Source organism: Bombina bombina, chromosome 1 (assembly GCF_027579735.1).
Source record: "Bombina bombina isolate aBomBom1 chromosome 1, aBomBom1.pri, whole genome shotgun sequence".
NCBI lineage: Eukaryota > Metazoa > Chordata > Amphibia > Anura > Bombinatoridae > Bombina > Bombina bombina.
The window spans coordinates 498,871,990-498,886,638 of NC_069499.1; positions in this window are offsets into that span (position 1 = coordinate 498,871,990).

The following is a 14,649-nucleotide window of genomic DNA, read 5'->3' on the forward strand; positions in this document are numbered from 1 at the left end:
ATCAGAGCTAAGTAACAGATTAACATACATCTCAATTTAAATGCAAGGTAGCCAATCAAAACATATGACAGAGTGATTCATCATTTCCATGTATACATTCATTAGACATATAGCTACTCAAAACTTAATCTTACTTTAAAGTACATTGTGATGCTGGCAAAACTAAACTTGACACTCTTATTTGCTACTTAATAATTAATGATTAACCTCTCTGTGAGTCTAATATAATTGCAACATATTTCCTTTTCTTTAACAACATAATATTCACCATGCTCGTGACAATACGCAGCCCAAAATACTTGAGTAAACAATGTGTAACGGAACACAGAGAATTATGTAAGCTAACAGTGTACTCTGCAAAACAAACATGTGATAAGTTGAGGACAAAGGATATTGTGACCTCACTAACCTCTTCTCCCCATAGATTTCAAAGGAGCCCACAAACTAGAAAAACACATTGCTCGAGCACTAACCCTACATCTATTAGATTAGCACGAAGGTAGTTATGAATATTTTACATATATATATAAAAAATAATAACACTGGCTTACTGGCATGTGATAACACATGCCAGTAAGCGATGGAAAAAAAAAACTTTTAAAAATCTCTTGGGGGTTTTCCAGTGCACAGAGAACTAAAGAAAATTCTATACAAAATGGAAAATAAGAAAAAAGTAGATTTTATGCATCATAACTTATATTAGGCTAAAGTCTATATAAAATGAGAAACAGTGACAGAGAGGCACATTATAGTAACTAATTGCATTCAGTTAAGATGATGGTCATATTCAACCCAGCAGTTAGGTCACTTTATATATTGTAGACCCTGATGTTAAAGTGCAAGGATAACATCCGTCCTCCCAGATTGTTAGCGTCAAACAGAGGAGTAAATTAAACAAATGCTCATCAGACCTCACAGAGAGCTCCTCCCAGAACTTCCCTTTACAAGGCACTCACCGGACTGATGCTGAAATATATCACACAAACTGGGCTTTTGATTGAATAAGATCCTCCCAGAGCTTATATTAGCACAATTCTCACTGGATCGTTGCTCTACTCCTGGTTGTCAATTCACAGGCATGGCCATACCTTAAATGCCATCAGTAACTATGGGTTATTCTACAGAAGTTGGTTCAGCTTGACAGTGGGGTCAAACCACAATGCTAATCATGCAAGGGTGTGGCCATTAGTGCTACACACATTTCACCCTTCAAACCTTTTTGGGCTTTCTCAAGTGTATATATATATATATATATATATATATATATATATATTTATATATATATATATATAGGCAAATGAGCATTTTGACCACATCATCCTCTTTATGCATGTTGTCTTACTCCAAGCTGTATAGGCTCGAAAGCCTACTACCAATTAAGCATATTAGGTGATGTGCATCTCTGTAATGAGAAGGGGTGTGGTCTAATGACATCAACACCCTATATCAGGTGTGCATAATTATTAGGCAACTTCCTTTCCTTTGGCAAAATTGGTCAAAAGAAGGACTTGACAGGCTCAGAAAAGTCAAAAATAGTGAGATATCTTGCAGAGGGATGCAGCACTCTTAAAATTGCAAAGCTTCTGAAGCGTGATCATCGAACAATCAAGCATTTCATTCAAAATAGTCAACAGGATTGCAAGAAGCGTGTGGAAAAGCCAAGGCGCAAAATAACTGCCCATGAACTGAGAAAAGTCAAGCGTGCAGCTGCCAAGATGCCACTTGCCACCAGTTTGGCCATATTTCAGAGCTGCAACATCACTGGAGTGCCCAAAAGCACAAGGTGTGCAATACTCAGAGACATGGCCAAGGTAAGAAAGGCTGAAAGACGACCACCACTGAACAAGACACACAAGCTGAAACATCAAGACTGGGCCAAGAAATATCTCAAGACTGATTTTTCTAATGTTTTATGGACTGATGAAATGAGAGTGAGTCTTGATGGGCCAGATGGATGGGCCCGTGGCTGGATTGGTAAAGGGCAGAGAGCTCCAGTCTGACTCAGACGCCAGCAAGGTGGAGGTGGAGTACTGGTTTGGGCTGGTATCATCAAAGATGAGCTTGTGGGGCCTTTTCGGGTTGAGGATGGAGTCAAGCTCAACTCCCAGTCCTACTGCCAGTTTCTGGAAGACACCTTCTTCAAGCAGTGGTACAGGAAGAAGTCTGCATCCTTCAAGAAAAACATGATTTTCATGCAGGACAATGCTCCATCACACGCGTCCAAGTACTCCACAGCGTGGCTGGCAAGAAAGGGTATAAAAGAAGAAAATCTAATGACATGGCCTCCTTGTTCACCTGATCTGAACCCCATTGAGAACCTGTGGTCCATCATCAAATGTGAGATTTACAAGGAGGGAAAACAGTACACCTCTCTGAACAGTGTCTGGGAGGCTGTGGTTGCTGCTGCACGCAATGTTGATGGTGAACAGATCAAAACACTGACAGAATCCATGGATGGCAGGCTTTTGAGTGTCCTTGAAAAGAAAGGTGGCTATATTGGTCACTGATTTGTTTTTGTTTTGTTTTTGAATGTCAGAAATGTATATTTGTGAATGTTGAGATGTTATATTGGTTTCACTGGTAAAAATAAATAATTGAAATGGGTATATATTTGTTTTTTGTTAAGTTGCCTAATAATTATGCACAGTAATAGTCACCTGCACACACAGATATCCCCCTAAAATAGCTATAACTAAAAACAAACTAAAAACTACTTCCAAAACTATTCAGCTTTGATATTAATGAGTTTTTTGGGTTCATTGAGAACATGGTTGTTGTTCAATAATAAAATTAATCCTCAAAAATACAACTTGCCTAATAATTCTGCACTCCCTGTATATATATATATATATATATATATATATATATATATATATATATATATATATATATATATATACACACATATACTGTACATACACATATGCTTAGCCAATGTGAAACACCTTATTGTGCAGTTATTTATTAATATTAATTTTGTTTTATACCATAAATTAAATAATGCTACATACAGTAATAATTTGACAAAGTTAGAAACATCACCTAGGTTTCTGGGGAAGACAACAGAAAGAAAGTTGTTGAACTGCAAGAAAGCAGAGAGTGTTGACATTAATATGAGGTCATAGCACATATATATATATATATATATATATATATATATATATATATATATAAATATATATATATATATATATATATATATATATATATATATATATATATATATATATATGTATGTATAGATATATATTTTACATAGGTACATACTGATATATATAGGACTATCTATTTTAAAATACATTGAACATTTTCCCCTATGTGGAGAACATTGCAATGTAAACTATTTACAGTACATACACAGTGAAACATAATATTACATTTTAAAATGTATTAAAAAATATTTTTCTTATTTTCAGGTATTTGAGTAGAAAGTGCTCCAAAGTATATATGTATGTATTTACATGTATGCACATATACACATATGTATATATACATAAGTATACATCTTGAGACAAATATGTATACATACAATATAGCCCTTTCTATCCAAATACCTTGTCATATACCAAATACCTTTTAACACTTATAACTTTTTATATGAATCATTTTTATTAGTGTATATGAGTGTAGCACATTATTTGAATGTATTTATGTTGTGTTTGGTGTAACTTTTTATTTAGCCCTAACCCTATTAGGGTTGCGCTAACCTGGTGATCACAAATTTAGTTTGGGATCATGTCATCACCTTTACTTTCAACTTGGTATATGAGCACAAGTAACATCAACACCAATGGGTGTGGTGATGTCACCAAGCCCGGAGTCCCAGAAGTTCTGGGCTGCAGTTAGGAGCATAAGAGAGCTAGATGAAGGGGTAAATATTCAAACCCCTGAATCTCAACTCCTAAAAGAGACAGTCTACACCCAATACTTACCTTTAATTACTTACGGCTAGATTTAGAGTTTTGTCGGTAAGGACCCGCGTAGCTAACTCCGGCTTTTTTCTGGCCGCACCATAAAAATAACTCTGGTATTGAGAGTCCACATAAAGGCTGCGTTAGGCTCCAAAAAAGGAGCGTAGAGCTTATTTAACGCAGCTTCAACTCTCGATACCAGAGTTGCTTACGGACGCGGCCAGCCTCAAAAACGTGCTCGTGCACGATTCCCCCATAGGAAACAATGGGGCTGTTTGAGCTGAAAAAAAACCTAACACCTGCAAAAAAGCCGCGTTCAGCTCCTAACGCAGCCCCATTGTTTGCTATGGGGAAACACTTCCTACGTCTGCACCTAACACCCTAACATGTACCCCGAGTCTAAACACCCCTAACCTTACACTTATTAACCCTAATCTGCCCCCCGCTATCGCTGACCCCTGCATATTATTTTTAACCCCTAATCTGCCGCTCCGTAAACCGCCGCTACTTACATTATCCTTATGTACCCCTAATCTGCTGCCCCTAACACCGCCGACCCCTATATTATATTTATTAACCCCTAATCTGCCCCCCACAACGTCGCCTCCACCTGCTACACTTATTAACCCCTAATCTGCCGAGCGGACCGCACCGCTATCATAATAAAGTTATTAACCCCTAATCCGCCTCACTAACCCTATAATAAATAGTATTAACCCCTAATCTGCCCTCCCTAACATCGCCGACACCTAACTTCAATTATTAACCCCTAATCTGCCGACCGGAGCTCACCGCTATTCTAATAAATGTATTAACCCCTAAAGCTAAGTCTAACCCTAACACTAACACCCCCCTAACTTAAATATAATTTAAATCTAACGAAATTAATTAACTCTTATTAAATAAATTATTCCTATTTAAAGCTAAATACTTACCTGTAAAATAAATCCTAATATAGCTACAATATAAATTATAATTATATTATAGCTATTTTAGGATTAATATTTATTTTACAGGTAACTTTGTATTTATTTTAACCAGGTACAATAGCTATTAAATAGTTAAGAACTATTTAATAGCTAAAATAGTTAAAATAATTACAAAATTACCTGTAAAATAAATCCTAACCTAAGTTACAATTAAACCTAACACTATACTATCATTAAATTAATTAAATAAAATACCTACAATTACCTACAATTAAACCTAACACTACACTATCAATACATTAATTAAATACAATACCTACAAATAACTACAATGAAATAAACTAACTAAAGTACAAAAAATAAAAAAGAACTAAGTTACAAAAAATAAAAAAATATTTACAAACATAAGAAAAATATTACAACAATTTTAAACTAATTACACCTACTCTAAGCCCCCTAATAAAATAACAAAGACCCCCAAAATAAAAAATGCCCTACCCTATTCTAAATTACTAAAGTTCAAAGCTCTTTTACCTTACCAGCCCTGAACAGGGCCCTTTGCGGGGCATGCCCCAAGAAGTTCAGCTCTTTTGCCTGTAAAAAAAAACATACAATACCCCCCCCAACATTACAACCCACCACCCACATACCCCTAATCTAACCCAAACCCCCCTTAAATAAACCTAACACTAAGCCCCTGAAGATCATCCTACCTTGTCTTCACCTCACCGGGTATCACCGATCGTCCTGGCTCCAAAATCTTCATCCAACCCAAGCGGGGGCTGGCGATCCATCATCGGTGGCTGAAGAGGTCCAGAAGAGGCTCCAAAGTCTTCATCCTATCCGGGAAGAAGAGTAGATCCGGACCGGCAACCATCATCTTCCAAGCGGCATCTTCTATCTTCATCCGATGAGGACCGGCTCCATCCTGAAGACCTCCACCGCGGACCCATCTTCATCCGGCGACGTCCAACTGAAGAATGACGGTTCCTTTAAGGGACGTCATCCAAGATGGCGTCCCTCGAATTCCGATTGGCTGATAGGATTCTATCAGCCAATCGGAATTAAGGTAGGAATATTCTGATTGGCTGATGGAATCAGCCAATCAGAATCAAGTTCAATCCGATTGGCTGATCCAATCAGCCAATCAGATTGAGCTCGCATTCTATTGGCTGATCGGAACAGCCAATAGAATGCGAGCTCAATCTGATTGGCTGATTGGATCATGGAAGACTTTGGAGCCTCTTCTGGACCTCTTCAGCCACCGGATGATGGATCGCCAGCCCCCGCTTGGGTTGGATGAAGATTTTGGAGCCAGGACCGATCGGTGATACCGGTGAGGTGAAGACAAGGTAGGATGATCTTCAGGGGCTTAGTGTTAGGTTTATTTAAGGGGGTTTGGGTTAGATTAGGGTATGTGGGTGGTGGGTTGTAATGTTGGGGGGGGTATTGTATGTTTTTTTTTACAGGCAAAAGAGCTGAACTTCTTGGGGCATGCCCCGCAAAGGGCCCTGTTCAGGGCTGGTAAGGTAAAAGAGCTTTGAACTTTAGTAATTTAGAATAGGGTAGGGCATTTTTTATTTTGGGGGTCTTTGTTATTTTATTAGGGGGCTTAGAGTAGGTGTAATTAGTTTAAAATTGTTGTAATATTTTTCTTATGTTTGTAAATTTTTTTTATTTTTTGTAACTTAGTTCTTTTTTATTTTTTGTACTTTAGTTAGTTTATTTCATTGTAGTTTTTGTAGGTATTGTATTTAATTAATGTATTGATAGTGTAGTGTTAGGTTTAATTGTAGGTAATTGTAGGTATTTTATTTAATTAATTTAATGATAGTATAGTGTTAGGTTTAATTGTAACTTAGGTTAGGATTTATTTTACAGGTAATTTTGTAATTATTTTAACTATTTTAGCTATTAAATAGTTCTTAACTATTTAATAGCTATTGTACCTGGTTAAAATAAATACAAAGTTACCTGTAAAATAAATATTAATCCTAAAATAGCTATAATATAATTATAATTTATATTGTAGCTATATTAGGATTTATTTTACAGGTAAGTATTTAGCTTTAAATAGGAATAATTTATTTAATAAGAGTTAATTAATTTCGTTAGATTAAAATTATATTTAAGTTAGGGGGGTGTTAGTGTTAGGGTTAGACTTAGCTTTAGGGGTTAATACATTTATTAGAATAGCGGTGAGCTCCGGTCGGCAGATTAGGGGTTAATAATTGAAGTTAGGTGTCGGCGATGTTAGGGAGGGCAGATTAGGGGTTAATACTATTTATTATAGGGTTATTGAGGCGGGAGTGAGGCGGATAGGGGTTAATAACTTTATTATAGTAGCGGTGGTCCGCTCGGCAGATTAGGGGTTAATAAGTGTAGGCAGGTGGAGGCGACGTTGAGGGGGGCAGATTAGGGGTTAATAAATATAATATAGGGGTCGGCGGTGTTAGGGGCAGCAGATTAGGGGTACATAGCTATAATGTAGGTGGCGGCGCTTTGCGGTCGGCAGATTAGGGGTTAATTATTGTAGGTAGCTGGCTGCGACGTTGTGGGGGGCAGGTTAGGGGTTAATAAATATAATATAGGGGTCGGCGGTGTTAGGGGCAGCAGATTAGGGGTACATAAGTATAACGTAGGTGGCGGTCGGCAGATTAGGGGTTAAAAAAATTAATCGAGTGGCGGCGATGTGGGGGGACCTCGGTTTAGGGGTACATAGGTAGTTTATGGGTGTTAGTGTACTTTAGAGTACAGTAGTTAAGAGCTTTATGAACCGGCGTTAGCCCAGAAAGCTCTTAACTACTGACTTTTTTCTGCGGCTGGAGTTTTGTCGTTAGATTTCTAACGCTCACTTCAGACACGACTCTAAATACCGGAGTTAGAAAGATCCCATTGAAAAGATAGGATACGCAATTGACGTAAGGGGATCTGCGGTATGGAAAAGTCGCGGCTGAAAAGTGAGCGTTAGACCCTTTTTTGACTGACTCCAAATACCGGCGGTAGCCTAAAACCAGCGTTAGGCTACCGCCAAACTCCAAATCTAGGCCTTAGATTGCAGGGATTATTCTCTATACACTGCGATTCACTGAATTGTGTGTTTGCTGTCTTAGTAGTTTGTAGATTTTATTTTACTGGTACTTATTCTCCTGAAGTGGGAGTAACTCTTCTTAAGTATCTACTGTAAGCAATACTCTGACACCTACCGTATTAAGTGTTTGCTTACTACACTTATGATTTCACCTCAAAGGCAACATCCAATTCACCACCAAAGATAGAATCTGCAAGTTATACCCCCACTGTCTCACTGCAATCTAATGGTACCTCCACTCTTACAGAGGCATTGGAAATGCATATTGCTAGCTCTTAAACTAATCCAACCCTATTCATTATAAGACTGATAGGGCACTATCGTCCCCTTTAACTTACCTTTCCCATAATTTGATTTAAGCCCTAACATAATACCCGTTGATCTGTCACAGAACACCTGGTCAAGGAAAAACCCTTGCTGCTTCACCCCCAAAACCAATGCTATACACACCGCATTACAATCTGGAATACATGCACACGCCCAGTATCTCTATAGACCTCACCTCCTTTAAGTCGTGCTTATTACTACTAGTCTTAATTCATAAATATTCATATTGTGTTAGGCCCTACCCCACAAGAACGGGTCCTCAGCCTATATCTTTGCACAATATTTATATACGAGACCTACAAGCACTCTTAGGATTGTTTGATCAGTCTGTGTATATGTCTGTCTTAGCTTCCACCTTACAGTTCATATTGTATCTCAAGTTGACTAAACCCCACACAGTATTGTCACTCATTACGACCCTGAAACTCTAAATATGAGGATATTTTACCCATTCATCTCTCAGGGTGACATATATATATATGTATATTATATATATATAATATATATATATATATATATATATATATATATATATATATTTATTTATATATATATATATATATATATATATATAATATATATATATATATATATATACATACATATATATACCCTCAATAGGAGAAGGTGCCAGTTTTGTTTTGTTTGATTTTTTTTTAGTTTATTGTTGTTTAGTTTTGTTATGTTTAAAAAAATATAAAAACCCCAACGTTATGTACAAATACTCCACAAAAGGTAACCACTGAACTTGTAATAGAAAGTTGAAGATTCTGCAGCAGCATAACTTTCCTATTGTTAACACTGATCTATTTGGATTTTACCTACCCTTTAGCACATTATACAATGTTCTGCCCTGTATGGCGTAAAGATGTGGAATATGTATGACTGTATACATTGTTGAATATAAATAAAAGTTTAAAAAAAAAAGAGTGAAAAACCCGTGATAAACCCCTTTTCACTTGAGCATAATTGTTAGCGCTCCACTCGTAATCTGGCCCTTAGTGTATACAGTCATCATCACTATGAATACATATTTCATTCTACAACTGTGTGTCAGTTTTTTTCTATATAAAAAGCAACTACTTTCATTCAATTTATAAATTATCCTTTTTAATTACAATATTGTTATCTTTATATTTTACATAAATAATAGTAAGGGTAACCAATTCCAATCGGAATTAAGGTAGGAAAAATCTGATTGGCTGATTGAATCAGCCAATCAGATTGAAGTTCAATCTGATTGGCTGATCCAATCAGCCAATTAGATTGAGCTTGCATTCTATTGGCTGATCGGAACAGCCAATAGAATGCAAGCTCAATCTGATTGGCTGATTGGATTCAATCAGCCAAACAGATTTTTCCTACCTTAATTCCGATTGGCTGATAGAATCCTATCAGCCAATCGGAATTGAAGGGACGCCATCTTGGATGACTTCCCTTAAAGGAATATCCATTCGTCGGTTGTCGTCGGGAAGAAGAGGATGGCTGCGCGTTGGCTCGTCTGAAGATGGCTCTGCTCCGCTCCGGATGGATGAAGATTGAAGACGCCGCTTGGAAGATGACATTGCCCGGATGGAGACTTCTTCAGCGCCGCCTGGAGGATGACTTCATCGGATGGAAGATTTCTTCAGCGCCCCTTGGATGATGACTTCTGCCACTCCGGATCTCCTCTTCGGTTCCATCGATGGTCGGCTGGCTGAAGATGACTCAAGGTAGGATGATCTTCAGGGGGTAGTGTTACGTTTATTTAAGGGGGTTTGGGTTAGATTAGGGGTATGTGGGTGGTGGGTTTTAATGTTGGGGGGGTTGTATTTTTCTTTTACAGGCAAAAGAGCTGAATTCTTTGGGCATGCCCCGCAAATGGCCCTTTTTTTTTTTTTTAATTTTAAATTTTTTCTTTATTAAGAACAAAAAGTACATACAGTTAGTTAACCAAGGAAAGAAATTACTTTCCACAAGTACATCAAAACAAGTACATAGCTTTAACGTATAACAATTAGGCGTATTGCAGAGTTATATACATCCATATATATTGTAAGCAAAATTTGTGCTTCTATTCAGTCAATGTGGAGTGTCTACAATGTACCTAGAGGTCTCGGATAGCGGAGTATAACTCCAGTGTCGTAATGATAAGGTTGAAGTGACAGTTATAACCACGTTTCTCAGTTAGCCTGTCGGTCTCTGTTTTAACATGGTCATTCAGTGGTGTTGTGAGTAAGGGGTAGGTTATAGGGTAAGTAGGAAGGGAGTCATCTCATGGGAGGGGGTGGGGAAGTTCAGGAAAGAAGAGGTGAGGGGAGGGGAAGGGGTTAGGGTAAAGAACACGGTAGTGGTGATGGAGACATGAAGAAAGGGAGTGGGGAGAGAGGGGAGGGAAGAAAAAAAAAAGGGGGGGGCTAAACTACCTGTGCGCGATGTCTCCTGGCCCAACTGCCTAGGAGGAGGGAAAGCGGTATGGGAGTCCATATGGGTCTACTGAATCTGAATCCAGTCTCCCCAAATTGCCCAGTAAACTTCCATTCGCTCTAGCGAGCTATATGCAAATTTTTCCATGTTGGCTAAGTATTGTATTACCTCACAGACTTCCGAAATCGTGGGTGAGGTAACCTGTTTCCAGGCTCTAGCAATACAAAGTTTGGTGGCTGCCATCACATAGATCACCAGTTGCTTGCTACATTTGGGGAGAGTTTTATCCATGATGTGGAAGAGGGCTACCCTTGGCGTCAGCTGTATAGTCAGATTCATAGAATGCAAGAGTGTCTCAACATCTTTCCATAGGTCTTTTATCTTAGGGCATGACCACCACACATGAGAGTTGGAGCCTTCCCTTCCGCACAATCTCCAGCAACCTGGAGACACATTAGGAAACATTCTCGACAGTTTGGTGGGTACTCTGTACCATTGTAGCATTAGTTTCATGTAACTTTCGAAGATCGTTATACAATGGATCGTTTTTTTTGTCAATTCGATCGCTGCTTTCAGCTCCATATCTGATATGTTTAAGGCCAACTCCTTGCACCACATTTTGATTTGACTTGGGAGGCCCTCTGAGTGATCCTGTAGCATGGCTTTGTAGTGGAATGTGAGGGGCTTCCACGTCCCCATCTCAAGCAGCCATCTTTCTTCCCATTTAGAATGGGGTCTGAGAGTCTGAGTGCCAAATTTCCAGGAGCGAAGTAAGCTGAGTACCCTGCAGCACTCAAAGTAGAGCCATAAAGGAGAACCGCTTAGTGAGTCAAGTACTTGATGGACTGTCATAAGCTTACCGTTTGAAAACAGATGCTCCACCATGTCCATATTGTGTTGTATCCAAAACTCAAGATGGATATTCGGTAGATCCCAGAGAAGACCCCTCATCTGGTGAATCGGTGAGGGGTGTGGGGCAATCTCCTTATGATGTCTAAGTTCATGCCACATTTTAACATTTTGTTGTACTATGGGGTTAGGAACCCTATCTACCAGCTGCTTGTGTTTATGGACCCAGATAATACTTGGTAAGTCCAGGCCTTCAGGTAGGTGTAGTTCCTCTATTTTGAACCATTTCGGTTTCTCTCTAGTCGGGCCCCAGGCCGTGATCTGTGATAGTCTAGCGGCCTCATAGTAAAGGAATATATTTGGAAAAGCTACTCCGCCTTTAGAGAACTCTCTCTGCATGGTTTTGTAGCCAATCCTAGGCATCTTTTTCTCCCATACATACTTAGAGAAAATTCGGTGAATTTGTTGTAATGTGCCATGCGGGATGTTCAGTGGGAGACATCGGAATAGGTACAGCGCATTAGGAAGCAATGACATTTTCACCGTGGCAATACGACCCATCCAAGAGATTTCTCTGAAATCCCATCTGTGTGTTAAAGATCGTAACTCAATGATGAGGGCGTCAAAGTTTAGAGAGAGGATGGCGTCTAAGTCTGCACTTAAGTGAAAACCTAGATGTTTGATGGACGTTGTAGACCAATGAAAGTCATACGTTTCGCGTAGGCTCAGGAGTTGGTCATCGGGCAAGTTGATACTGTATGCCTCTGTTTTTGAGACGTTTATCTTGTAGTAGCTCAGAAGGCTAAACTGTTCCAGGGCAGTGAAAACTGGGGACTGAACTTTGGGGGTTTGTGAGAAAGAGAGTAACGTCGTCCGCATACAGAGCAATCTTTTCCTGACTAGAGCTTACTGGTAATCCCTCAATAACAGGCGACATCCGAATCAGTTCCGCCAATGGTTCCATGACCAGGGCAAATAGCAAGGGAGATAATGGACAGCCTTGCCTGGTACCATTAGAAATATTGAAGGGGGGAGAGCAGAAGCCCAACCCTCTTACTCTGGCACTTGGATTAGAATACAAAACTTTAATCATGGTTATGGCTTCGGGTGGGAAGTCAAACGTGTCTAAGACTCTCCACATATACTCCCATCTGACCCTGTCAAACGCTTTTTCAGCGTCTAGTGACAGGGCCAGAAGGGAGACAGCTCGTCTCTTCGCCTCAGAAAAGACGGAAATCAGTCGTCTCGTATTGTCCGGGCCCTGCCGGCCGTTCACAAATCCGACCTGGTCTGTATTGATTAATCCCGGCAGCAGGGAGACAGCCTTTCCGCGAGAATTTTAGAGTATAATTTTGTGTCTACATTAATAAGTGAAATGGGACGGAAATTGCCACAAAGGGTCGGGTCTTTACCCGGCTTTGGGATCGCAACTATAGTTGCTTCAAGATATTCTTTTAGTATCTGTCCTTCAGATCTGATTTCGTTATACGCTTGGCAGAGTACGGGTTTGAGTTGTGCCTGTAATTTTTTGTACAATTGCCCCGGGAACCCATCCGGGCCCGGGGCTTTATCAGTCTTTAACTGTTTAATTGCCATTCCAAGTTCCATCTCGGTGATAGGTTCAGTTAGCTTACCCTTGTCTTCCTCTGAGAGTTTGGGTAGGCCTAGTCTCTGTAAGAAGGAGGAGATGTCCGGAGGAGACATCGCTTTGGGTATCTCGTGAGAGTTAATGTTGTACAGGCGTTCATAAAAGTCGGCAAAAGCCTTCCCTATGTCTTCAGGGGCATGTACTTTTTGTCCCTCAAGGACGAGGTATGGTATTCGGGAGCTAGCTAGTCTCTGCTTCAGTTTGTTTGCAAGCATCGAGCCTGCTTTGTTGCTTTTTGAGTACATAACCATTTTAAATCTCGAAAGGGCTCGCTTAAATTTTTCACTTCCAGGTTTTTAATCTGTGATTTCAAGTTCAAAATCTCAGTGGATAGGCTAGCTGTAGGCATTAGCTTATTTTGTCTTTCTTTCGCCCGTAGGTCGCAAGTAAGCTTGCCTAACGGGGCCCCCCATTTTTTTTTGATATTCGATGCCTTTGCAATACAAAATCCCCTGATGTACGCCTTTAATGCTGCTGTTACGGTTACCCTTAGTCTCGCTGAGAGATGGACCGCTTAGTAGCCTGGATCCCTATTGCTAAAGAGGGGAGAAGCTGCTTTCCATAGTATTCTATATGAGTCTCGCAAATATAGAATAATCTCCCTTAGCTGCAGTACAGCTAGGATACCCTTCTGCCCACAAAAACGAGTCAACGCTGCGATTGAGGGTCAAACAAGAACTCAGGACTGGGATGCCCAGCCTGCTTTTTATTAAGGTTACATGCACACAGGGCACTCCCAGGGGGAGAGGGGGGGAAGCACAAAATCCCCCATCACACATTTAGATAGAGAGCACTGTCCTTTGACAGGCCACAATAGGATTACAGTACTTAAGATAACAAGTTTACAAGTTCATCTTATCAATTAGCAGTCTGGCTCCAGAGGTGATTAGACAATAGTTTCTAAAAGCTGAAAAAAAAGAGTTAACTCTTTATGAAATGAAACTTGTTACAGTTTTCTTGGAGCCCTTCTTAGGCGCTGGCTTGCTGGTTCAGGCATTGCTGCTGGGAAATAAGCTCTTCACAACAGAATAACTAATGCTTCTGTAACATTGCTCCCTTTCTGTGGAACACTCTGGCAGACACGGTCTGACCCCTTTTCGGGGCAGACTAAGGCTGTCCAGACCGCTGGTTATGCGGGGCTGAGGTCGGTTTGTCTGGACAACCCGTCGGCGTTGCCATTCTGTTTCCCAGGTCTGTAAGTAATGTGTGAAATTGAAGGTTTGCAACGATAAGCTCCAACGTAATAGCCTGCCGTTATCTCCAGAGACCCGGTTCAGCCACACCAACGGGTTATGGTCGGTGACCAGAGTGAACTCCTGACCATATAAATAGGGAGTCAATTTCTTTAATGCCCACACCAAAGCCAAACACTCCTTTTCGACCGCTGCATAGCTGACTTCGCGGGGCAGGAGCTTCCGGCTGATGTAGGCAACTGGATGCTCCCCTCCATCTTCGCCTACTTGGCTGAGGACGGCTCCCAGCCCGAAC